Source organism: Drosophila tropicalis, unplaced genomic scaffold (genome assembly GCF_018151085.1).
Source record: "Drosophila tropicalis isolate 14030-0801.00 unplaced genomic scaffold, ASM1815108v1 contig_878, whole genome shotgun sequence".
In the NCBI taxonomy this organism is placed as follows: domain Eukaryota; kingdom Metazoa; phylum Arthropoda; class Insecta; order Diptera; family Drosophilidae; genus Drosophila; species Drosophila tropicalis.
The window spans coordinates 6,124,446-6,152,314 of NW_027173374.1; the positions used below are offsets into that span (position 1 = coordinate 6,124,446).

The window sequence follows — 27,869 nt, forward strand, 5'->3', positions numbered from 1 at the left end:
CAAATGGCTAACTGTTTGGTACGCTCTCCCACCCCAATGCTCTTACTCCTTTGGCCTCTTCTTGTTGACATTCATAATGGAAATGAATGCTGATGCAGCAGTTACCTCTCACCCATCTAGAGTCCTCTCTCTTTCCCACATTCTGGACATCAATTAATTGTTTATTCTCCGGGTCCTGTTACCCAACCAAAAAAAAAAAAGAATAAAACAAAAAGGAAAATGAAAACAACAAAAATGTATAAAAGGAAAAGTTGTTTTGCAGTTAAGGCAAAAATTATTACACAGAGCGCTGTGATTCTGAAATAGCAGAAAAACCAAAGTAAGCTGAAGTCATAAAAATTGATATTTTTTTTTGGGGATTGACACAATTGGAAATTAATTAAGCATGTTGAAATGTTTTTGTTCCCTCAGTTTATTTTATTTTTTTTTTTTTTTTTTTTGGTAGTTAAAACGTTTTTAAAATAAAACCGTGAAACTTTTCCGCAATACTTTTTCTGTGCGACGCACAAATGATGCCCATGTTTTGAATGTGATTTTTAAAGGATCATACATATGAATTTGAGTATCTATAGGATATTAGATCGAGGGCCCTGGGATATGATTAATCATCAATCGAGCTTAAGCTCGTTAAGCAATATCTTCACTTGACTTTGAAAGTTTGTCATTTGTCAGGGAATTCGAAAAAGATTCGATTGGTATTAGAAAATTAATAAAAATAATTATATCAAAAGAAACTTAGCTGATTTTCACATTGATTTTAACTTATTTATAATAACTGATATTCAGAAATATGGAAATATTCATACAGCTAGCTAATATTTTAGTACGTTCAATTAAAACTCAGTTGAATGGTTGGTAAAAATATTGAATTGAAATGAATATTTAAAATCTAAGCATGTGTAAACGTATAATGCCGACACTATTTGCCTAATTAATGAACTATCCAGATTCATTGCGTCTTTCTTCTTAACCGCATTTAACATGAAAAGTTTTCTTTAATGCGTAATGAGTAAGAAATCAGTTTGCACACATTTATAATGGGCATCGTATGTATGTACGTACATATGTGCGAATAAATGACATGAATTATGTACATATGTAAATATGTTTATATGAACATACAAAAGTTGCCTGCTGTTTTAGACACAATTTTAATAAACATTTTTCTGCACCAGCCTCTCCTACTCGGTGTGTGTGTTTGGTCTGTCTGCGTCGTTTGATATTAACTCGTCCTTATGTCACTTAGTTAACAAAACCGCAATGAAATATGGCGCATCCTCTCGATAAGGTCGACACATAACATTGCTTTTAGGCATTTCAAAATTAAAATTCTTCAAAAATTCATCAAAAACAAAGACAACAACTTATAATGGAGCGCAAGGGCGCACAAGCGTGGCGGTGTTTTGTGCTGTCTCTCAGACAAGTGTCACATTGTCTCAAAGTGACACTCCGTTTGGGGTTTTTTTTTTTTTTGGTATCTAAGGCATGTGCTATGGCTGCTCTGCCTCAGATACTTTCGTATCTAATAAGTTAACCTTTACCTACCAGCAGCAGCAAGTCATTGCTTCGCTTTAATTGTCTCTTGTCTTTTATTGTATTGCCAAGCGGCGTTTGCTTAAAAATTGTAACTGACACGACGACTGCTCTCGGCATTGATATATTTTATGGTCCTTCTGGTGGTCCTTCGGTGTCTTTGCCAAATATGTATGACACGCAGCTTTTCCATGCGCTTTACGAGCGTCAAGAGGCTCGCAACGCCTCCAAGTCCCCTAACAACTTGTCAGAAATTTAAAACTTATCAAATCCATGGCCCCAATGCGAGCCATATGGGGCATATGCATATAAATTTTTCTTTCGCTTGTCACATTTAAATCAATATTGCTTATAATTATATAATTGAAAAAGCAGAAACCCAACGCATTCGTTAACATTTACACAGAGAGAAAACAAAAAATTAACACAGACTCTTTCTCTTTTAATTTGTTGCAAAAAAGCGAAGGGCAGATGGGCCCAAAAGAATTGTTCATTTAATTGCAACCGCAATGAAATTTATTGTCGCCTTCACCACGGCCGTTAAACATGGCCAAAGGCAAAAATGGTAGCCATGGTAGCTATGTATTGGGTTCATATTGCCAAACAGTTAAAAGCCTCAAATTTACCCTCGAATGATTTAATAAAATGCCACACACACAATTGATTAAATCGAATCGCAGTCGTTTCGTAAAGAGTAAGACAAACAGCTTGAAATTCAAGGGTGAAAATAAACTTAAAAAATTTAAAAAGTATGAAAAAATCCTAGTTGCTTAACTTTTTAAGAGACAGATTACTTAAAACAGAAACCAAGCCTTAAAAAAAAAGAAGAATATCCTTAAAGTCAACTCTTATAAATAGTTTAAGCATTTAATAAAGTTGCCATTTGTATATGAAATATGAAATATTTGCTCGCTACCATTGAAGAAAACAACACTGAAAAAGTTAATGCAAATAATTTTAATTAGTCTCGGTGATTATGTAATATGCAGAGGAATGTCGAACGGGAAAATCTATTAACTTGGCAACGAGTAAGCTATAAAATCAGTCAAAATGACTGAAACACATGACGCACATGATGGACACGCCCATATTCGTTGTGGCAACATGGCACTCTTGTGCCAACTCCCATACCAATTGCGTTTATTCTTTACTCGTTTCTTTTGGCCATCAAGCAACTATGCCCTGCCGTCTGTAGCTCCTTGGTGGTGATAATAAAAGCGATGACGAGTATGATATGCATGTGTAGCAAACCAAAGGCGATGGCAAAAAAAAAAAAAATTGTGTAGCCCAAGATAAATGACGTTAGTTGGCCATGGTAACCAGTCAGCCAGGCAGGCAAGAAAGAAAGAAAGAAAGTGGAGGTCGACGACTATGGCAAAGGCACGGTAACTTCCGGTACAATGCCAACACTTGATTTATGTTTATTATGTTTCCCCTGTCAATATTATAACTATGTGGCCCCCCCTCACCATCTGCCCATGTCTGGGATTTTTCGTTTTGGTTTATTATAAGACAAAGGCAGGCGATGACAGCCAGCCGCCAGGCAGCCAGTCAGCCAGAAACAAAATAAGAAAAAGAAAAGAAATATGGCCAATACGTTTGGCAATTAATATTCCTCTCTTTTGACTCGCCCACCGTCTGATTCTTACCCAGTCTCTCAGTCTGTTGGCCAATATTTAACCATATTTGTTTGGAAAATATTTCAACATTCGATTCATTATTCATTGGTTTGTTCATTTTTGTTCACATTCAAGTGCGGGTGGTTGGATAGCCAACAAATCCATTCAATCGGCTTGATTAATTGAAAATAAACCCCAAGCAGAGTTTTGCCCACAATGCCAAAAAGGGAGCATTATAAACTGATGCAGTGCAACTGGAACTGCAGCTGCAACAACAACAAAAACAACGATCACTATTAATGCCCATTTGTGTAATGCCAAACAATGTGAATGCACACGAGTAAAAAGCATAAAACAATAATAACAAACAAAAAGGGAAATGAAACTTTTTTTTTTTTTTTTTTTATTTGTGGCAGTTGCATTGCATCCTCATCATTTCATGACATTGAGAACTGGAAGCTATATGGCCTAGAAAGAAGTGAGAAGAGGAGAGGCGAACTCATATATTTGTGTGGAAATGATTTGTGCCAACGTTGTCTCACCCCGCCGCATTTTTCTATCAGCACAATCATCATCATCATCACATCACATCCTTTTACATCCTGCACACAGTTGCATATGAATTTCCATAATTACTCAGATATAAAAGAGATGAGAGGAAAACTTTTGCGCAGCCTTTTGGGAGCCTAACCTTGAACAATTTAAAGCCAGCCTCTGTTCTGTTTCGTTCTGTTCAACTCAACTCAGCGACAACGCGAACAACTCGTATGCGTGATTTTTATGCAAATAACCAAACAATACACAAAAACGGATCTCCAAACAAACTCGGCCCAGTGAATGTGAATACTGGCTGGTTGGTTGGATTCATTCAGCTATTGTGTGTATGTGTATGTATGTATGTATATGTGTGCGAGTGGTTTTTCTTTCTTTTTTCATTTCTCTCATTTTTTTGGTATTTTTTTTTCTTGGTTCGCCTTTTGTTCAGATTTTGGCGAGCGTTGAAGTGTTAAAATGCGAGCTATAAATAAATGAAATGTAATGCGAGCATGTGTTTGAATAGGTTGCGGTTGTAATATGTCCTATACGTAAATGTACATATATACCTATATCTGTGCGGTTGTATGCGTGAAAGTGTAAGAATAGAGTATGAATTCATATTTAACAAACTTATGCAGCAGTTGCCTTTCACATCTGTAAAGGAATTGAATGCTGTGGGTTAATGCAGTTAATATTTTTTCCTGCAAAATATTCTTTAAAATGTATTTTGTTTACTCTTCTTTTACTGTCTTTAATATGTTGTTTTTTGCGGCCTTGCCTCTAAATGTCATCTCATCAAACTATAAGTAACCCAGTTGACAGACAGCTGATGTTCATTGTCAAATATGCATCAAGAGCAACACATGGCAGAGCAAACAAACCCAACGAAACTGTGCTAATTTCTGGTTGTTGTTTTTTTTCCCTTATTTTTCTTCTCTGTCGTTGTTTTTTTGCTTCATGTCACGGTCAGTTTGGTAAAAAACAAAGCCAGGCAAGAGGCAGACTGTGTGTCAATCAAGCTCACGCTTTTAGCTAAAAAGAGAGGCAGAGGGTGAGAAAATAGTACATTCATTCAGTCAACACAACTGGCAGAAAGCAACAAAATGTCTTCATTTGGACGGGGTCGCAAAAAAAAAGGGGGGGACAAGGACTGTAACTGCTGAACTGAGTTATGAAAACAAAATTAATGTCAGAGAGGCAGCCTCTTCGTCCTGCAATCCTTTTTGGTCGCTTTCAACACTTTTCCCCACTCGTGGTCGTTGTCGTGTAACAGCTTTCTTTCATCAAAGCAAGTTTTGTGCTCTCTTTTTCTTCGCTTTCTTTTTTGTCAGTTTTTGCCACTGTTTTATTTTTTTTCTATTCGCTGCCGACCTTGTTAATGACAAACAATATACATAGTTTTTGCCAGGCATTTTTCCATCTAGCAGAATGGTCGCTCGGAGGGACATTTGAAACATCAGGCGTCAGGAAAAGTTTGCCCTTAGCCGCTCCATCTCTCATTTACTACTACATCCATATCCTTCCTCCTTCATCCATTTTCTGCCTCTGTTCTTGGTGTTCTCTCTTTCTAAATGCGGCTTAGAGGAGTGTGCCCAGGCTCACCCACTTTGTCTGTCTGGGCAATAAAAAATGAAGCGGCTTTTAGCTTGGTCCAACATAAATAGGCAAAAATTATAAACAAAAATGCCTCTAACTGAAGCAGCATGAAAAAGAAAGAATGAGAAAGAAAGAGAGGAAGAAAGGGACAGAGTAACCCCATTGCCTAGTTTTCCTCTTAAAAGTGGAAATGTCAACAGCAGCAACAACAACAACAACAAGCTAGAAGGAACCTTGTTTCCTTTTTTATGGCCTGGGCATTATGCAAAATTTTTTCCGACTTTTTATTGGCGTAACAAAAATGTTTTTAATACGCAATGGTCTGGAACCGGAGTGATAAGCTTGAATTATACCCAAGTACATATACACACATATATTTGTATATATTTTTCCCTCTCTGATTTCAGTTTATTTATATTTGTTGTTGATGTTGTAGCTGCTGCTGCTGCTCTTGCTGATGATGTTCTTTTAACTATTTGATGTTGGCAAATTTCTCGTTATATGTGGGTCAGTCCAACGTTTTGTTGATTGAGTTGCCTGGTCGTCAGCTTGGGACCTTGGGCATGGGCATAGCAAAAAGTGGAATGTGCGGAAAAGTGAAAATGCCCAACATTTCTTTTTTTTTTATGTCTACACGAGTGTGTCTGCTGGCACGTGTTAGGCTTAACTTTATACAGTTTATTTGTTGAAGGGTGAAAATAAACTTAGAAAAAATGTGTTAAATATTCATAAAATAAAAAGATTTCAAAACACATGCGTGCGAAATGATAGACAATGAAATTATTCTAAGCTGGCTTAAAAGACGCATTAATGGATCGACTTGAAAAACGAACTAGAATATCTGTATGTGTGTTAGTAGTGTATCATACCGATGGGTGCCTTGCTGTTTACAGGGACATAGTAATAACCTTCAACCATGGAGGTATTGGTGACAGCTACCATGCGAACATCTGCTGTAGGTGCTGCCACACTGATTGGCAACGGCTTCCTCATAGTCGCCGCACTTTATGGTACCGAAATTGTCCTTGGTAACGGCTTCGGCGTAGTATGTCACAGAGCGGGTGTGGGAGCAGGCACTGGCGGGATCGCAACCTGGCTGTTTCTTACCACCATTGGGGTAGAAGGCACCCTTGCCAATAGGCTTCAGGAATCCGAGTCCGCCTCCGTTAGTCTGAATAGACTCCACATATCACGCATCACCACTGTTAAGACGCTTGGCGGGTTTGTCATAGGTGAACAGAGGAAGAGCAGTACCGACCTTGGCACCAGCACCGGGAACAGCCAAAACTGAAGAAGCATAATCCACAGAGCGAGCACGAGCCCAATCGGCATTGATAATGTAATAGTCGCCCTTGGACAACCAGGCCTTGGTGATTTCAGTGTTCGTGTAATCGGTGTGACTATCAGTCCATCCGTGAATGACAAAACGAGTTCCGTGATCCTTGTTAAAGTGCGAGTCGTCAATGGATGATGCCTTTGACATGATTTCTTTGCCGTCTGTAGGATTGGACTTGGTATGCAGGTAGAAGTTCACAATATTGGTGCTGATTGGATCACCATTTGCTAGCAGTTTCTCCCAATCTTCCATTTCCATCCACTTGGAGCCAGGTATGTGCCAGCCGTTCTCTCCGTGGATTTGCACCCCCTTAATGGCCATGGCACTGACTGCAAGTAGACGTGTTCACGCCATATCCTATGGAGACTTAACCATTTTTATAGAAACTCACCTGCCACCACTACCAGTAGAGGAGCAAAAACCAGATGAACGTTCATATTGCAATGACAAAATGTATTGACGAATTTATTTTTATAGCCCAAGGGCAATATAAAACTGCATCACTTGAAAATATGGTTTCCAAATCACATGTACCGCTTTTCCAAATCACATACAGCCCCACACGTTGTGGAAAAACACTTGTAATTTTTAACTGTTACCTCACCGGCCGTATGTTTTCTTTATAAATTTAAGACTTTTGTAAATAAAATAAGTTTACGTTATGAATTTGCTAAATGGCAATTGTGTTTAATTCGGAATTCTATGAATTCATATTCAGCCAATCTTTAAGTTGCATTTTATCAAGAATTATGTATGCCATCAAAATGGCTATATATTCCATTCAGTTCCAATCTAGGTAGCTTTACTTGTTTGTGTTTCGATAAATAATTCACTTTGTTCTTAAATGAAAATTTGGCATATGAATAAATACAGTTTCGTTATTTATACTCAAATTAAATACATTTTGTGAATATATTTTCACATTTGCATTTAATTAGAGACATTTTTTATGTGATTGTTGGGAAAACAATATATTTACTTTATGAACTGTATGTCGCTCATTCGTTTTCAATATTTATTATTTTCGTTATCCGTTTATAAAATTTGATGTTTTGGTCAAAAACTAAATTATATTTTGTACTAAACCTTGTTGTTGCTGTAAGAATACACCAAAATGTGAGAGTACAAAAATAAATTAATTTACTTCCATTTGATAATTAAACACAAAAACATATACACACACACACTTACAGACATTTGTATGCGGCCACACCCCAATTTATCAAATTTTTTAAAAAAGCAAACCGCAAAATTCTTTAGCTAACGAATACAAAAAGCCACACAGTGTGTTTTTTTTTCGGTGCTGGTCTGAAATATTATTGTTAAGGGTCGCGCGTATACAAAATATATATATGTATGCATGGGGATATAATTCTTTTTTGGGCGGTCTCCTTTGCAATTATTATAAAATGGCGCGCACACACCATCAAGGACTTCTGCCTCGCCTACATAGTGCTTGCTGCTGCTGCTCCTTAGAGACTCATTTTCAAGTGCTGGGCTGCTGGCTCGTCTAACAATTTCTCAAGTGGGTCAACCAAAGAGGTTTAGAAGAAAACAGAGGGACGGAATAAGAATATCGTAGGGTGGGGAGTAGGTAAAAAGTTCAAGGATTTTATTGTTGCAATGTTGTAATTGAATGCAATGAAATTACGCAGGATGAAAGCAGGTACCGCCTATTTGTATGCAGCACTTTAATTGTATTTATTGTGTTCGCCTCAAATGCGTGTCCTTCCAGGAAAAAGAAAACCAGCTATTTGGCCATTTCAACAAAATATTAGTGAGACAAGTAAGATGTGCAATTCAATTACTGTCAAAAAATTTTATTTAAATGAATTATCTTTGGATGGGAGAAATGGTATTCAGTCTGAATCACATGACTTTTTAATGCACTCTGCCCACCGTTTTCTTTTTTTCTTTTCTTTTGGTTTGCTTACTTTTGGGAATAAGTTTTACGTATCCTTTACAGTTTTTTCTTGTTTTGTTTTTTAGGGGTCAAACATTTTGGCGTGACCAAGCAAGCCAAAAGAAAAGAAAACTCTGGGAATCAACTTGACTTTTATGGTGGTCATAAAAAGGATTTTAATGTGTTTTATGCCTCGGCAACAGGAAAAACACAAAATTAACAGAAGTTTGCCTTCAACATAAATCCCAAAAAAAAAAAAAAAAAAAAAAAAAAAAAACAGGAAAACAAAAATAAAGAAAGGTCCGAAGTCCAATGGAATTATGCGTGAGCGCACATCAAATGAGCAGCAAAGGATGTTTTCGGTCGGCTTTCCGATTTTATGGCCAAGAGTTTTGCGTGGCGTGTGTGTTGGCCTTGCTGCTGCGAGAGATAAGGCTTGAAAGATGCCTGGCGTGGTCGAAATGAAGTTGTCAAGCACTAGGAGAGAGACGGCAGTTACCGCAGTCAAATGAGCTAAAATAAATCCTTAACTAGAAATAGCAATAACGTGTTGCCAAAGGCGGCAAGGATAGAGAATTGAGTATGTGTGTGTAGGCGTCGCAAGTTGCAGGTATTGGATCAAGAATACGTGTTGGCTGCCTGCGGTTATTTGTCGCCCTTCTCGCTGACAATCTTTCATGTGCCACTTAGCATAAAACAAGCAAAGGGAGAGTTGAATCGAGAGGGGGTGGGCGAAAGAGAATCGGTACCTGTTTACCTTTAACTTTACCTTTTAGCATGCACGCAAATCCTTCAAAGCAATCAATTTGTTTTTATTGAATTTACCTTTTCGAGCGCAGGGGCCAGCACAGCATCCAGGAGGATACCTGGCGGACTGGCTGGCTGGTTGACTGGCTGTACATGGCAATTTGCTAGAGGACATTCATTTTGAGTACGCATGACACGCCCTCACAGCTATATCCTATATCCTGTCGTTCTACATGGCGTATGAGTGACGTATGGCTAAGCATTTGTTATGGCTTCGTCCCATGCACACGAAGCGTAGGTGTGAGCAGTGTCCTTTCTACATGCTGCTCCACCGCTCCCTTTTACCACCACCTTATTTCTCTAAGAGTTTTTTCTCTCTTTTTTTTTTTTTTATTGCACGCTTCCTCCCAGGTTTGGCCACCCAGGACGATTTCATATGTCTGTTGTGCCTGTCAAATTTTATGCTGTTCAAATTTCGAGCAAAACTAACGTTAAGTATACGTCCATGTGGGTCCTGTTTGTTTCTGTGTGTATGTGCGTGTGAGAGTTTCAGGATTGTTCAACATGTTCTAGTGTGTGTGGGCAGCCATTGTTTGTTTTCTCCTTATATTGTTGTTGTTGTTTTTGCTCCATTTTTCAAATTGATGTCTATCGCTTTGGCTCCTTTTCAAAGTTTTTGGCATTTTACATGTGCTAACCATTGAGTGGGACCCGGTACCACACTGGGTCATGGGAGTATGAGCAATGGACATGAATGTGGCTTGGCTTTAACATTGCTGCTGGTGTTGGTATTGCCAACGTTGGTCATGTGGTTTGTCCGCTCCATGCTGCTCTTGGTCTCATGTCACTTGATATACATACACTAAAAAATTCATTCAATGCCGCCTGCCTGTGGCAATTTAGTTATACGTACAATAATTTCACACACTCTTACACACACACACACACACTTACATATATATGTATACACTCTATTCATGAAATAATGAATACTTTCTGTTGAAACACTTTCAATTTCCTTTCAGCAAACTTAAATCCCAGCCATCTTGTGTCGGCTTAAGTATTTTTTGTTTCTCTCTTCTTGCGTGTCATATATGGTTCTAAGGGACTTGGTACTTTCTGTTTGGCTCGTAGCGAAAAGTATGCTAAAACCTTTTGACAATCGATTGCTCATGACACGCTCCCAAAATCCTTACGATAGCTGGCAGGGAGTCCATGACAACGGCCCTAAATCTCTGTATTGCCCCCTTCATTCTCATAGAAATGAAATAAAAATCCTCAGACCGGATATCAGAAAACAATACTAAATCCATGCCATACAAATATAAACATTATTTAAATGCGCCCAAAAATATGCTATAGAATGAACGAAAGACGAAAGAGTCTCGGGCAGAAAGCGACCAAATATAAAGTAGGACGACAACAGTGCAAAAGCGAAAACAAAAATCAAATAAATGGCAATTTAATACACTCAACATGCTATTTCATTGCTGTTGTTGTTGTTGTTGTGGTTGTTGCTGTTGTCGTTCAAATTGTTATTGAGGCAACATAAATTTGCTGCACGCAGTTATTTGAATAAAACAAAAAAAAATTCCAATAACAAATCCTAAAAAAAAACAAACGGCAAAATCTGCGAAAACGAGAAAAATGAAATAAATTTCGTGGGCGGACGAATTTGCAAAGGGTTTTTCACCCAAAAATTAAATAAAACACAAAATGTAACAGGAAATTTCTACTGTATATGTTTGTGTGGAGGATATTGTTTGCTGGTTTTGTGTGTATGTGTCTCTGTGTGTTTTTCAGCCAATTTATCTATAAGCCCAGGCAAAATAAAATAAAAAATCTGTTGACCCTGCTGCCGCCACTTGCACGTTTGCAAATGCGATAACAGCCGCCATCAGATCGACAATGAATGGCCAACTTAAGGGCGCTTTCTCGTTTGATCCACATTCAGGATTTAATTTTTTAAATTTCTGTACGACAACCATTGGTAAAATGGGAAAACAAAAAACAAACACAAGACTTCAGTACAAGCAATTAGCATCAATTAAATTCAATCAATGAGATTAAAAGGATATCTCATACGGGCGGACCCCTATATAAGCACATGAGTCTGCATGGTGTGAGTCAACTTTCTCATTAACTTGCAGTTTGAGGCCAGATTGCACACACACACACGCATAGAGACAACACACATACCTACCTATCGCTTCTGGGTCATGCAAATGGACAACTAATTAATTGAGAATGGCAAAATGTTCTCTCGTATGCCATTTGCTCTGACGCCTTGATGCAAAAGTTTGTTGAAACGTTTTGTCAACTTCTTCCATAGATAATGAGTTAATGAGTTTGCCAAACTTCTGATGCAACAGACAAACAGTTGGAGCGACTCACGGACAGACAGACACACAGTCAGTTGCTTGGCTACTTAGCTGTTGGCCATCGAAAACTGGAAATGACTTGGACCAATATTGAAATAAATAATTAAAAGTTTGCAGCGAACAAAAAAAAAAAAAACTTTTAGAACAAAAAAAAAAAACGAAACAAACAAAATGTTTATGCCAAAGATGTTAAAACTTGTTGTCAGTCAAAGCAACGGCCAGAGATTTTTTTTCTATTCACAAGTGGTTCATTTAGATTTTCTTTCATGGAATGTGTATTCACTTTTACTACTAAGAATTTTGAGCTATTCAATGATAGTATTTCCAATTAAAAATTAACATATATTAACCTATGTTTTTGGTGCTTAATTAAGGGTTCTATAATGTTTTTGGTATGATATATGTATGTATAGACCCAATTCCAGAATAGAAAAAGCTTTATAATTCTGTTACTAAATTTTTCGTCTGTGTTCTTGATCCCTTAAGTAGTGCACTCAGGTTGGTATCCTTTGTTCTCTGTTTTAGCCACTTCCTTTTTTAATTTGCAGGATAATACGTTTTACTTTTTTTAAACGCGCTGGGATTTTCTGTGTTTTATTGTAAGTATCATTAATGATTTTTTTGGCATTAAATTTGTAGTTTTGCATTGTCAAATAATATATGGAAAATATATATTTTCCACTTTATATGAATTTGATTAAAGCTATTGACTTAATCAGCATTTTTGTTACGTTTATATTATTCTAAAAACATTGAAAAATAATAAAAAAAAAGAAAAATTTTAAATTTCTTAGCGATTTTTCCTTATACCCCAAAGGGCGCATATGATTTGTCCATAAAATGCTCAACACACACAACATACACACAGATGGTCTGGCCCTAATAACATAACAAAGACATAACTCAAAAACTCCGGCAATATGAAGTCATAAAAATAAAAATAACTATCGTTGGCGATACAAACAGAGAAATGAAATTTATTGTATATTGAGCCTAAAAACTCAGTCAATGCGTATAGAATGCGGGCCATGGCCGTATGGTTTTATATAGATATATATGTATATATCTATGTACATAGGCGGCATACCCAACCAAACTTCAAGGCAACCTCAACTCCACCAGAGTGTGCCAATAATTTTAGAAATTTATTGCACAAACTTCTTCATATCGCATTGAAATTTTACGCACTACTTGCTTGCAATATAGAGGACAAAACTTTGGCAGGACCCAAAAAGGCCATTGTGAATGTTCCATGGAACCTTCAATACTTGATCCACAACCCACCATCAAGCAGTAGTAGGAGCATCCGAGAAAGGCGGGAGAAGAACGAAGGCTCCCTTAAAGCCCTAAAGTCAATAAAACAAAGCCAACGAGTAAACAGTGGGTCACATTTTATGATACAACTCATTCAGGCGCTTGAGTACTAAAACCGCAACAAAGTTATATGTGTTTTGAATGAATGAATCTGAAAACCCCTCTCTGCCCCCTCCTAGTATCCACCAAACTAACAACTAACTTCTTAGCAATCCAGCAGAAACTAAACGAAACCTCCCACTCAGCGCAAAGCAAAGCCATTAAACGGTTACGAAGCAGGAGCAGCTCTTTGGTTTTATGTGAATACTTTTCATTAATTTATTTATACGATTATAACTGAATTATTTTTAGGGGGCAAAATTTAATGTAATTGCATACATATATTCTAATTGGGTAATTTCAAATGCAAAAAGCATTGACAAAGCGAAAAATATTTGTTTGATTTTGATAGAAATTGATTTGCCCATCATTGATTTAATTATGCCAGACGCCAAGATTAATAATAACGATTAATTGCTTTTTTGGGTGGCCATAAAATAGTTTTACCATGAAATATCGCTTTCATTTTAGTCAATTGCTAAATAATTTTTAATTAAAATTTGGTGCTGTTGTCACAGACATAAAGAGAGACAGAGAGAGAGTGAGAGAGAGAATATTTTATTAGAGACATTTTCCGCATAACTGAGGTTAACAGAGAGAAATGCCGAGAATGAACGATGGCGAAATGAGAGTAAATTACCAAGTGTCTGGCTGCTTTTAAGTTCACTGTACGCTAATACAGTGGAACAAAAGCAATAATTTTAGAATCAAACATAATTTTTAGCATACATTTTTTTCACTGATGAAAACATTTAAATTTGCATAGCTAAGCTCAGAAATATTGTTGATAGTTTTAGTATTAGGTTTTCTTGATGACAGGGACACTGTTCGGTGAAAATTTTGCTTTTCTTTTTGATGTGGAGAGGGAGAGATGGGAAAAGCATTCAAGTGTAGAGTGTGCTGCGGATGATTTGAGATGACAGCAAACATTTCATTTTCATGTGTTTATGTTATGAGCGCTTAATGAAGCCGCAAGCATTTCAACTTGCTCGACACACACACACACACACACACACACGTAGCCTGCGGATAGTCCCCATGGCGGACACACTCAGCCAGATGGCACTTTATTAGCCAATTTAAGACAAAAAGCTGTGACAGTGTGATGAGACGATATCACACTCCATCTCTCTCACTCTCACTATCTCTTTCTCTCGCACCATGTGGAAACTGGAGAAGCTGTGGTGCGTTTTATGTGCTGCGATGAATTTTGGCGGCGTTTTTCGGTTACAGGCATTCGCTTAATGACTTAACCTCTCACACGCACAGACACTCACAGAGACCCACATAAACACAATGACAGACACGCCCACAGGAAAAGTGCAACTGTTTGACTTGAGGGAAAATGTTTCCAACAACTTCCACCTCGCCACCACTTTTTTTACCCCAACCCAACCCAGTCTTACCCTTAACCACTTAAAACAGTTGACAAGTGCCGTTAAAGTGTGTTTGACTTTGACTTTAGTTTTTCTTTGCTACTTTCGCCTCGGTTTTCTGTCCGTTTTTTCCCTGTCTTTCTAGATCCCCGCTTCTACGCTCTTCCCTCCTACCCCCGGCATAACGTTAATTATACGTCTCGTTGACCGCAGCTATTACGTTGTTGAGTTTTCTGGTTTGAAAATGTACAAAACTTTGTCATACTTAACGCTGACTTTATGTGACTGTAAATTTTGAGTGCCCTGCGCTGTGATTTTTCCCCACCGAAAAGTAGAGTTAGATAGTTGGTGAAGAGTGAACGTTTTGGGTAAAATACATTTCAATTGCTTTTCATTAACAATAAATAACTACAATTCTCTTCTCTGGTTGCATTACTGTAACAGAGAAGGCAAATATTTAATAAAAAGTCGAGTTTAACCACAAAATGTGTGCGTAAACCACACAGAGATGCCGATGCAAACCAATAGCATGCTATGCCACAGAAATGCAAATCAGTCAAGCAATCATCAAACTGCAAAATGCATTTTCATGCATCCTTGGCATTTTCTCTACCAAAAGCACTCATCCACCCACAAACACATACCCACTCGCATTCATTTAGGCAGATTATTACTAGACCAAAGAGTCTTTTCTTTGTCTAAAACACATTTAGATAATGCAAAAACCACAACACTTAAGTGAGCCATGCCATCTGCTCTAACTCCAAACTGATGATGTTGCGGTTATCTTTTATGCTGCCTATTGAGAAAATTCTATCTCTTATTATATCTGCCGAATGAGTGTTTGATATGCTTTATGTGTATTTGTATATATTATATAATTATTATGCATTTCTGTATATACATTTTTTCTCTGCGAAAAGAACTAAGACCAGAAAGAGAATTGTTAAGGAATAGTTTACATAAGAGTTAGACAATGCCATGAGTCAAAGATCGAACAGTATTTAGTGAATTCGGTTCCTAATTATGTTAGTCATAAATGTTAGTTTATTCCAAAAAATAACTAGAGTAATTTAAATTGGTTTTTGGCTGCTATATCAATTGCATATCTTTGATATTTCTAAATTGGTTTTTGAAATGAATCATAAATTATACATACTTTGAATGCAAATGCTTACTTACGAAGTACTAAAATATTGATGGATATATGTATGTACAAACAAATGGAATTAATTATAACAACATTGATTGGGTGTATGTGTGTGTGTGTAAATGAGTGTGTGTTTATTTTGCTTAGTGCATCACACCAACCGCAGTCACTTTCTCACTTTGGTCCTAAGATGCTTATAGATACAGACACTTCTGGTTTCTCCCATAACATGCATAAAATCATTTATTATTATTGAATAATTGAATAAATGAAAGCACAGGCAAATACACAAACACATACACACCATATTTACATATATGTACATACATACACTTATATATGTATGCATATGTGAGATGAATGTATTTATATATGTATGTAGGAACCAGCTAAATTTATAATGCATTGAGGTTGCCTTGGCTGCTGTTGCGGTTAATGAGGCCGCCGCCTGCTTGTGGTTAGCCCAACTCTTCTTGCTACTTTTACTCCTTCCGCATGCCATTCGGAGAGCTTCTTGTCGGACACACGTGGCATACACCTGGGACATTTTGTGCAGCTTTGTTGTAATTTGTATAGATTCCTTTTCATTAGATTGCATAATATTCCATTGACTCGGTGTGCGTGTGCCTTTATATGGGATTCACCTTTGTAATATTTCATTTTGTGGCTAAACATTTAATTATTTATGGTTTTTTGGGTTACTTGAAGTGTTGCTTTCTCTCGCTCTCTGTCAAAATAATTGAATATTTAAGTTGCAATGTACAACGTTTTCCTTTTGTTGGGCATTATCACAAAATTTCCAAGAGTTTACAGATAATCTAACTGCAGGATATTCATTCATTGTTCATGGACTGGATAATTTATATTTACTGCAGTTAAATTCCAAAATGTTAGTTTAATGAAGTTAAATTTAATTTAGCCTCTGGATTCAAGTTTATGAAACTATTGTAGAAAAGTAACCTAGTTAGATTGCACACAATCTTGCATATGTATATGTATCTATGCGTCTGTTTTAGCCATTCGCTTAATTTTTCTCCATATATGTAGGTACATACATAGATAGAAAGTATGTGTGTATGTACGTTTATTTTTTCCGTTGCGACATGCTCAAGTGCTTGCTAACAAAGTTAACACAAGATTACTAATACGCACCATTGTACGTGACTTTTTGCTGTCAGCTAAATCAAGTTTCATTATGTGTCAAGCAGAAAGGAAAGATGCGAAAATATAGATACGAAACAAGAGAAGAAATAGAGATAGCAATAGACTAAAGGCGTACAACTTTGTGGTAGAAACGAAATGTTGGGGGGCGGGAGACTTTTCTAGATATTGAAAGGTAAAAGGGAATAGAATTTCACCTGCGGCAACTTTTGCTAATTGTACTGGAGCAGATCATCGAGAGGCAAGTTTGCAGCATAATTAAAGACACAGAGACATGCCCCGAGAGACATGTGTAGCCCTTTTCTAATGTCATTTGCATGTGAGGCACGCACAGGGCGTTCTAAGAATTACCTGAGCCCCAGCTAGAGGACAAATTAGAGTGGACCATTTGGTCATTTAATCTACACACATACACATATTTACAGTAGTATTAGTTATTATATTTGTTCTACACCCACACACATACAGACACATATTCGTGTCATAAATATTTAAACTTTCAACTTCGACATTACCAGATAATTTATTCGACAACCAAGTCCAGAAGAAAAATCAACAAGAATTCATATATGTATATGGAACAGTTGCATATGAAATGTGAGGTTCGTAAGGCATTTGAGGTCTGCGGTACACCCAAAGGACCTTAATGCGACTCTCTGTGTCTTACCTTCTACTCACTTGGCCTGATTTCATTTCACACACACACACACATTAAATGCCCTGACTGACTTGTCTGCTATGTAGATGTGTGTTTACCCAAGGTATCATATTTTCCAGATGCACAACTTTAGATACGAGTTCAAGTTTTTAAGCAGCTTTTCAAATTTAGTTTGACACATTTAAAGGCAAATTGGAAGCATTGAGCACGATGGCAACTTAAGGTGAATCGCAAAATGGTAAAATAAATATTTCTTGTCTTTTTTTTTTCTTATACAAAATGTATTTTATTTTATTTGATTAAATTTTTAACAGCATAAGTTTAAGTAAACTAGAACTCAACTACAACTAACACAGAAAGAAATGTTAAAAGTTAATAAAACTTTAAGAAAAAAAAAACCGTATCTTAATAGATGTCAACACAACTTTATACTTTTCTTAACTATCTTTCTGCCTTCTATAAGTCTTAACTTTTTCAGACCGGAAATAATCAATTCGACTTGACTATAAAGTATATAGATTCATTGCCTATATAGACGAATATCTCTCTCAAAAGACAATACACTTTAATTTGATGTTAACTACAAGCAAGCTTTTAAGTTTACCCCCAACTGAGTTTTTATTTAAAAAAAATGTGGCGACTAATGCGCTGCTGACTTCATTTGATCGATTTGCCAGTGTCTTTTCCTAATCTAAGCAACTTTATTTAATATCTAGTAGATTCTGTTTTGGATATGTTTTTGAGAACAAGTTGTAATCTGATTGATTACCTTTTGTATCTTAAGTTTAGCTCATTTTTATGTTCGGCTTTTTATTAATTTGGGTATCAGAGTCTCCACACACACACACACACAAGCACACAACACGAAGTTTATATAGTCAATTACCGTTTGGACTGATCATAAAAGTTTGGTTGCATTTACGAGTATGTTATACGGCTAACAGAAGCGCTTTCCATTTCCCCCTCTCTTCCATTACCTGGCACAATTGTATGGGAAATTTTCATTCCGGTTTTCTTGTCTGGCGTAATTGCTACACGCATTTGGTGTACATTTTGTTCAGCCCACTCGGTTTTTTGAGCTAATAGAATTGGCACATAAACCGCTTTATTGTCTGAAGCTTGGACACAAACACACAGGCATACACAAACACACACATAGACACTCGTAACAAAGCATTTTTATGTCAGCATGGCGATTTGACCACTGAGTTTCTCTATATATGTGTTTGTTTGCATGTGTATGCTGCGGGTGTGTCTAGGTGGATATGGTCAAGCCATCAAGCTGGCAGCAGACTATAAAGGAAAAACACCACAATGCGAAAAAAAAACGAAAAACTCATTTCAAACGTAGGGAAAATTATGCGCTTAGCTGACGCACTGCAGGTGAGCTCATTACACACGGGAATTTTTGCGGTACAGGATGTTGGCCTTTTTGGATTGTTGTTAGGCCGTTCATTTTTGTCAGCCAAAAAGATGGATAGCCAAGGGTACATTAGTCAAAAGAATATCGTATTCAAATGGAACAGCCTCTTCGCTTTAGGGAAAATATGTATAAATGTTTTATGACTCCGATTAACTAATTGTGCACTGGATTCAATATAAAACGTAAACTTTTTAAGAAACGTTTAGCATCATTTAAATCGCTACGTCTTACTCTTCTAGGTAATATACTAGTCTTATTAACATTTAGCGCCGGTTTCCTCTTAATAGGGAAGGTTAACCCCGAGTCCTCTGGGTTATGGTTAAAGGAAAGCGAGTTGGGTTTGAAAAAACTTCAAGCATTTTGCTTAGCTAAGTAAAACGTTCTTTTGGTTTGGAGTTCGTTTAATTATATTAGATTAGATTGACTTGGCTTAAATGTCGAATAAACAAGCATATGTTTTTCTCCAGTTCCTAATGAAATCAATGTACATATAAAATCAGGAATAACAAAATGACAACAGAAGCAACAATATTCCTAAAATTCTCACAATTGAAAGACCAAAAATGAGGCTCAGGCGAAAAAAGGAAAAACGGCAAAATTACCAAATAAAAAGCAAGCAAGAAAGGAGAGTACCAGAAAAAGAGAAAGAAAACAGAAAAACTGACTGACTCTGTCGAACTTTTGTTACCCTTTACTATTTCTTTTATTTTAAGAAAGAAAATTTTAAGACTATTTTGATTTAAATTTTAATGAAATAAATTTACAATGAAAAGAAGAATCGAGAATGTAAGTAACAGACGAATTTGATTGCTAAATGAATATACCCTTATTACACAAGTATATAAATTGCCAGGCAGTAATAAAAGAAAAACAAAAATGAATACTAAAGAGCACAAGAAAAACAGTCTTGTTTTCGCCCCAAGGGAATTAAATGGTCCTAGGCAGAGGTAGTCCTTGTAATTATCCGGCGCAAAAGTGTGCTAGCGTAGGACTTTAATATGAAAACGAATCTAGACAAATTTTCAACTTAACCTGGGAATAAAAATATATATAAAATGAAAGGGTCTTTCTGTGCTATAGCCGGCTTCATTCATGTAAATATCTGCAATCTGGAGCGTGAAAAATCATCCGACACTTGTGCTTATGTTTTCTTTCGTTTTTCCTGCTTTTTCTCTAGTATTTTTTGATAGTGTGTGTGTGTGTGTGTTGTGCTTATGGCTTGTTAGCCGTCAGCATCTGTTGCCACGCCCCTGCGCAACGATATTTTGTGCCTGCTGCCCCCCAGTGCCACGATTCTAGGCTTCCACTAACAAGATTCGACATTTGAACGAGAGTAATCCATCAGCCTGGTGTTGAGTATAAAAATGGATTAAGGCGCACAAGAAAAAAAAAATGTATGTATTCTGCCTCAAAAGGAAGTAGGGACTCAAAGGGAGAGAGGTGAGGTTTCAGTTTCATATCGACAGCTCGAAGGAGCTCGTCAGACTTGGTTTTTCCACATTTTTTCTTCTTTCTTTTTCTTTTAAATCGTTTTTAATGTGTGGCATTTGCGTTCCGCCTACTCTGCGACGAATGGCCATGGGGGATATGGTATAGCTACATATATATAAGGAGAGGAGGTTCATTTTTCACAATGGAATGAAAGTTCAATTATTTGATTTGACAGCCATAGCCAGGAAACTGGCATTCAAAATGGGTGGATCCACACACAGAGAAAATAGGGAGGGAGCGAGAGCGATGAGGGAGCAACTGGGTCGGTGGGGGAGTCAGATTTATTCGCATGCCAATGCACACAGGAACACACAGAAACAGAAAACTGCCACAACATATTTTATACAGAAAACATGACTTTGACTGTACAATTGAAGTGTAATTTATTAACTTTTTCTGAAATGAGTTTGCCAGCAAATCGATAAACAAGACACAAAAGTTATTCAAACAAAAGTTTTACGTAAATACAAAAAAAAAAAAAAAGCATTTTAAATTGATGGACAAGATAAAAACGGATATTTCAAATATGGATCAATGGAATTTCAAAATTTATAGAATTAAAAGACATCTGGATAAGCCTCTTGAAGATGGAAGATTATATTTGTCACTCTCCGTTTAATACTTTTTCACTCATTAAATTCTTTTTCTACTCTTACTATTATCAATTATTGTTTCAGGTGTGCTTTGTGTCTTTCATAGTCTTCCATTTGCTGTCAATTTGTGTTTCTTTTTGTGGTTTGTTAATAAAATATATGTCTGACTGCTTTGATATGGGAATTAGGTACAAATAGAAAGCTCTAGATAAGTCAGGAGGAAAATCAACATTTCATCTTTGGCTCATTTTTCATATGAGTTTCTAGTTGTTAAAAAGCAATAACCATTAATGCAAAACCCAAAACCGAACCCATTTTTTGATAATGTGTCAGTGTTTATTTGTTGGATCCTATGCCCAACACTTTCCATAAAAATCTATAAGCTTTTCACCCAAACACACATTAGGTTCTGGCACACATTTCCATGCATATATGCGCACACACTCACGTAGATAAAAATGTATCCTTTTAAACACTCACACATACACACACATTGAATTCACCTTTATCATGGGTTCAACTTTATCCTTCTTGCTTTTGCCTACAATTTATAACCTACATTTTAATGAGCGCCCATCTGCGGGTTCATTTGGTCCTTCTCAGACCCGCAGTGGAGTTAAATTTAGATCTTATTTTTCGGTTGGAAAATGTTTCGATTTTATTTGTTTTGTGGCCTATAAGTGGTTGACAATGTTCCTCTTGTTTGCCTTTTTTGTGGGTAAATTAAAACAAATTTTGGTGGTAAAAATTGCTGGAAAAAGTTAAAGTCTTGTCAAAGTTAAGCCATTTAATATCAAACGGCTTGAAACATTGCTTGTGCCGTGTGTGTGTGTGTGCTATTAAAAACTAAAGTTTCATCTCAATACGTACTCATCAATAAATCACACAGCCAATCTGAAAATTCCTTATGTGAGAACCAATTTGCGACTATTAAACGAACGCCATAGACAAAGAGCTAAAGAAATGGTTTTGCTCCTTTTGCTTACCAACTGTTTTCAGTGCAGTTTCAAGTGGATTTGACTGAGCACAGATTTGAATGGTTAAAACGAGCAGTCAAATTGTGGAGTGTTGTGGCGGGAAGGGGGTTTAAGTGGTAGCGACACAAAGGGATGGAGAAATATACGACAGTCGAAGTTGCCAACGACATGCGAATGGACAGAGGGATGAAGGGGAGGAAGAAAAGCAAAAGCAAGAGGCAGCGCACAAAAGCGAGCTACAAATTGCAGCACTTGCTATCGAGATACAATCTGAATACCCCAATGAAACGAGAAGCCAATGAGCCCAGCCAACTAGGAAAGCTTACTAGTCGAGACATTTGCATAGGTAAGACGACTATGGCTGTATTTGCTTTTTGGGTCTGGGTGCTTTTGTTCAGAGGCATATATTTGATATGCTTTTGGCCTTTTGACGACACTAAATGCCAGGCAGCAATAGCAATGGCAGCATCAGCTTAACAGCAATAAAAACACACTCACTCCTGCGTTGCTTAAATATTTAGGCAGCATACCGATTGGGACTTGGCAAAAGAGGTTGACGACCAGAAGCCAAAAGGTTGATCATCTTCTTCTTCACATTTTGACATTTGTTTGACTTGGGAGCATGGAAAACTTTTGTTTAAGTTTCGGAAGTTAAAATGTCAGTTTTGTATTGGCATCAAGAAGTTAAGTTATGTTAACTATTTAAAAAAAAATCACAAATATGCCTGTTCTACACAAAGTTATGACTTGAAGGTTTTCGAAAGTAATTCAAACTTGGCTAATATCAAAGAATAGTTAAAACAAAAAGATTTAACATGTTATAGAGATATAATATTTTGGTGAATGAAAGGAATTTCCAAACTGAATTTATTTCTAAGAATTTTTAAATCCTTTTCTTCTAAAATTGCAGCTTGTTAGTTGAATTTCTGTGTTTAAAAAGCTTATCCTAAATACCTGAGGGAACTATAATCTTGTTCATTCATCTACATAGCCAACAAGCACAACATGTACCCGCATTACACACCTAAGAGGTCACAAATTGCGTATACGCCATGTCTTGCGTCGAAGATACAGCCTGCAGGTTCGTGCTGCTGCTGTTACTTCTACTGTTGCTTGTTAGGCAAAAAATTGCTGCTGACTCTGGAAACTAATTAAAATATGCACAACTTGCCAAAATACTTAAAAGCAACACATGTGAGAGCATAAGAGGCAAAAGAAAATGAGAACGAAAATATCCAAGTGTGTGTGTGTGTGAGAATGGTGATATGCAAAAAAGGTAAACGCAGGTTGTGCAGTTTTCTCTAACCCATTCTCTTTGTTGCCTCTGTTTTGTTTGTAATTTTCCACTCAACAGATTTTCACTTCCTCGTTTTCTTGCAATTTGTAAAAGCAAAAAAAAATGAAAAAATTGTGTATGCAATGGGCGTAGGGCGCGGCTGTGGGCGTTGCGTTAACAACAAATGGTTTATATATGCCCTTTTTTTCATATAAACATACATACACACACACTATATGTACTTGGCCAAAAAAAAATTTAATTTACTTCTTCTCTTTTCAGGTGAGTGAAAATATTTGAGAAAATGTTTACTGCTGGAGGCTAACACAGGCAAGTGAAAGTACCTACTTCAAATGAAAATTCTTCACATAGAGACTTACGGTTTGATTGCTCATTCTTGAAATATTTTATAGACCCTACGAAAATACTCCATTTCCATGGAATTATAAACAACCTCAAAAAGTTTGCAAAGATTTGTAAAAGTTTTTATTACAGAAAAACTTTAGGTGAAAGATAAATATACATATAGGAAAACCAGATCAGGCTAGAAAAATGAATTATATGGGATAAACCCCATGTTGATATATACATAGATATAGATATACAGACCTCTTATATTTTTAGACAGGATATAATGATATAACAAACTGAACTTAATGTTTTTGAGAAAACTTTTCGACCTAATAAGTGTCCTTCAAAAAGTCTGTGTTGGTTTAGAAGTTTTGCAGATCAGCTATCGAATATCTCAGCACTATGGCCAATAATTTGCCAGGTGTTATTAGTCATGGTTTTCCCAAAATTCGAAATTTCACCTTCCCATTAACATCTTAATCCAAGAAACAGCACCGCGCCATGTGGCATAAAACACTTTATGTGTAGCTTTTTACTACTCCCCCACACCAAAGAAACTAAAAACTCTTTGGCTGTTTTTGCCAAAAAGTTTTTGAACTAATTTTCTTGTTTTGGCGCTTAGCTTTTGTGCCAAAGCGCACAAGAGTGGAAGTCAAAAACTTGTAGAACAAATTCATCGCTAAACTTTTTGGCTGCAGAGGCAGAACAATTAAAAAGATTTGTTTGCTGCCAGAGTTATTTTCCCAATTTTTGTTTTTTACATTTTTTCCTTGTGAGCTTATTAAATGGTTTTGTTGTTTTAAATAAATATTAAAGAGTCTCTGGGCGACAAAAAAAGAAACCAGCTTTAAGTCGCTTAATTGAATGCACCCCAGCGAGTTTCTAGTAATTAAAGTCTCCGCTTCTCTCACATAGTAACCGGGAAAAATTGTAGGAGGTAGAGTAGTTTCTCAAAAGGGATGGAGTAGAAGGGCCATTCAAATTAAGCCGAAACATTTTGGGATGTTGGCTTTGTTGCTGTTGGTGCTACTGCTGCTGCCTGTCATTATGTCTTCCATCGAGAGACAAACGCACGCCTTTCATACCAGCAGGCCACTTGACGCCTAATGACCAATTTAATGGCGGACAAAAGGGAGTCAGTTGGCCAATCTGCCTCGACAAACCCCCTGCCAACATTGGTTTTCCTAGTCCCCACCACTTGAATGAAGCGGGCTGCGCGCTTTAAGCGCCTTAATGTCCAGAACATTTGCAAATGAAATAGCCTCTACAACAGACTAAGAGAGAGAGAATGGCCCACTGTGTGGTAGATGGGTGGGTGGTTAGGAAAGTAATACCACTAGCCTACCGATTACCTTTTCGGGGTTGTTAATTAAGTTTAGGTAGCCTAAATGTTATGGCAAAGTTTTCTATTACCTGAGTTGAGCACACGTTTCCTAATGAGACACGTAGGCGTATGAGTAACGTAGACAAAACAGTTTGCCAATACATTCTTCCTAAGAGGGTGAAAGCACTTATGTAAACTGACGACGTGACAGAGGAGCTCTGACAATGCATTGGACATTTAAAGGCATAGTTTTCCGTATCTAACAAAGGCTCAAAGTCAAACTTGATAAATTTTCATATCATAATGCTCAAGAGTTCAGATCTTAGTTACCATGTACAGCATCAAATGGGAAAGCAGAGATTTGGCTTTTTAAAACAAAATTATTAAAGCCAGCTTAGTCTGAATTAAACCGATTGTTAGACCTTTTCTTTCTAAACTAAAAATAGTCCATAGTCCATTCAGATGCCATAAAAGCATTGATCTATTGCTGCACTAAAAAAAATTAAATGGTCGAGGTCTACTTTCTAGAATGTTTAAAATAATTAAAGTTTCCTCTTGCTTGTAAACGAAAAGCGTATCAAATGAAGCATGAGCAACTTTTTCGTTCGTTTTGGTTGAATTGAAAAAGTCCTTCGAATATTTTATACATCTAACAAATTTTCAAGCTAAAAGTTGGCTTAGCATGTAATACCATACTCCCATTCGTTGCCTATCTATGAGTTCCTTTTACTTGATATTTTTTTTCTCCCCTATTTTACTTTCCTATTTTTTTTCTGCTTGCGTAGAACTTTCACTGCTTGAAACTTTTCGCACATGAGCTTCAAATTGCGCGTATCCACCCTGGAAGATGGGGAGATTTCTGTGGGTGTTGGTCTCCGCTCCTCTCTCTATCTCTCCCTGTCTATTTACTGTCGAGGGCCAAACTGAAATCGAAAATTGTTTGCCAAGCGAAGCGCTTAGCTAAATGTCTTCCGTGCCAGTTCTCCTTTGGGAGGAGGATGTCGATTGTTGTAGCCAGAGCAGTAAGAGTAACATGAGCAGGAGGCAGGTGCAGTCCTTGCCTAGCCATAAAAAGGAACGACAAGTGCAAACATATATACTACACAACATACAATACTTTGGCTCTCGGTTACCCAATTCCTTAACATTCTGGTTACAGCCACATACACTCACACACACACACACACATACATGCCCATCTGGCTGTATTTACATGCAGACAATATGAACCAGTAGTATATGTTTATAACATCCGCAAATTGTTGAAGATAACAATTATTGTGCATTGAAAGGCAGAATCAGAATCAGAGTCAGAGATGGAACAGGCACGCGGCTGTGCGGAAGGCAAAAGCAAAGCAAATTCTAGCAACAGCAGCAGCAGGAGCAGCCGGAAATGGCAGTTTACGGAAACATACAAAAGCCAGAGACAGACACAAAAGCCAACTCCAAAATAGCCTGGAGATGTGCCATTACATACTCAGCTACACTTACAGTTCCTGCCTGCAATTTAGTTTGTGGTTTTCGAAACCAAAAAACAACAAAAATATGTCAAAAATAAATATAAATACCTCTACACAGTTTGTATAAATTTTGCAATGCGTGTACAGATACCAACAGAAGGATTTCACATTTGGCCAACTTAGTAAATTCCAAGTGTTAGCCATTAAGGCCGTAATCTGGAGATTTCTTCTGCGGTTTTCTTGCTTGGTTGGTCGAAGACGAATGCCAAGCTTCTAACTTTTTTAAAGTTCTTTTCACCTCGGTTAAGTTGTTTGTGGTTGAAAGTTAAGAAAATATATTTTGGTTGCCCTGCCCACAATTAGTTGTAATAATCAGAAATCATATAGAAATATAATCCAATTGAGATGCAACTTTTAACATTTCGCACCAACAACTTGCACATAATTCATTTGCGTCATACTTCACATTTAAATACTTGATCTATCTAGTTAGCAAAAGGAAGTCGGACTCAGTAAAATTTTGGTTAGCCCTTAAATGCATCATATTGCCACTATGATGTACCTACTATTTTTATGGTTGATGTAAGATTTATGAGTTAAACAAAAAAATTAATACATAGGTTGAATATTATTTCTTAAGGGCAAAACGTCTATTGGTCATACAAAGGTTAAGTTGAGTTGACAACTTTAGCTAAAAATTGATGACAACATCTCTCCATTGACCTAGTCCCATATAATTGATTGCTTTTGTCTAAATTAATAGATTTTTTTTCCATTTTGTTGCCATTTTCACTATTCATTATTATTCTTCTTTCTCTATTGTTAAAATGCTATTTAATACTTGTAAGCCTTGGCTTTTATCTATACGTTTTGCCTTCTTGCCTTTTATATAACAGCATCAAGATTTGACCTTGCATTGTTTAGTTTAGTCTCTTCATTTTGCTTTGCATATTTATAAGTGAAATACAAAGAAGACGAAAAAAAAAACAACAACAAGAAAAAAATCTCATCAAATTGCCTGAAGGACACTAAACCTAAAAGAAGAAAGAGAAAAGAATGAAAGAAACAAGCATTTGTATTAACTAAGTGAGCAAAAACAAAAGCTAACAAAATGGTCGACAGGATACACTTAAGCCCACACATACGTACACACACACACACACACACAAAGATACAGACCATAGAGTCTCTTCCACGCCCTCATTGAGTAAACATTGAGTCAACACTTCCGCTGTGATAACATCAACATGGCGCCAACATTATGGACGGGCCTCCGCCCTCGCTAACGCTCCCATATCTTGGCCCTCCGAAAATGCGACAGCCAAAATAGATATTCCAACAGAGATAACATAAGCGAGAGACCAAAAAGACAAGTAAATGTAGGGGAAAAAAAGATCCGTCCAGCTATCTTTGGCCATATCGATATTTCTATACCCTTTCTTATTAATAAACCAATGTGTTCAGCCTTTTTTGACCTTTCGCTGGATTAAGTTTTGATCTTAACTGATCTGTTAAAAGTATACGCTGATAAATATATTTATAAATATAGTAGATCTATTAAAAA

The 27,869-nt window shown here is 36.8% G+C and overlaps 2 protein-coding genes and 1 pseudogene across 4 annotated transcripts in view; 1 reads left to right on the forward strand and 2 right to left on the reverse strand.

Annotated features, from left to right (window-relative positions):
• Nlg1 (Neuroligin 1) overlaps positions 1–27,869 on the reverse strand; it is a 234,908-nt gene that overhangs the window by 74,047 nt on the left and 132,992 nt on the right. The window lies entirely within an intron of this gene.
• Positions 1–27,869, forward strand: part of Nlg3 (Neuroligin 3) — a 78,914-nt gene that overhangs the window by 5,175 nt on the left and 45,870 nt on the right. The gene's annotated exons all lie outside the window — the stretch shown is intronic.
• On the reverse strand, positions 6,138–10,524 carry LOC137585829 (pancreatic triacylglycerol lipase-like; annotated as a pseudogene).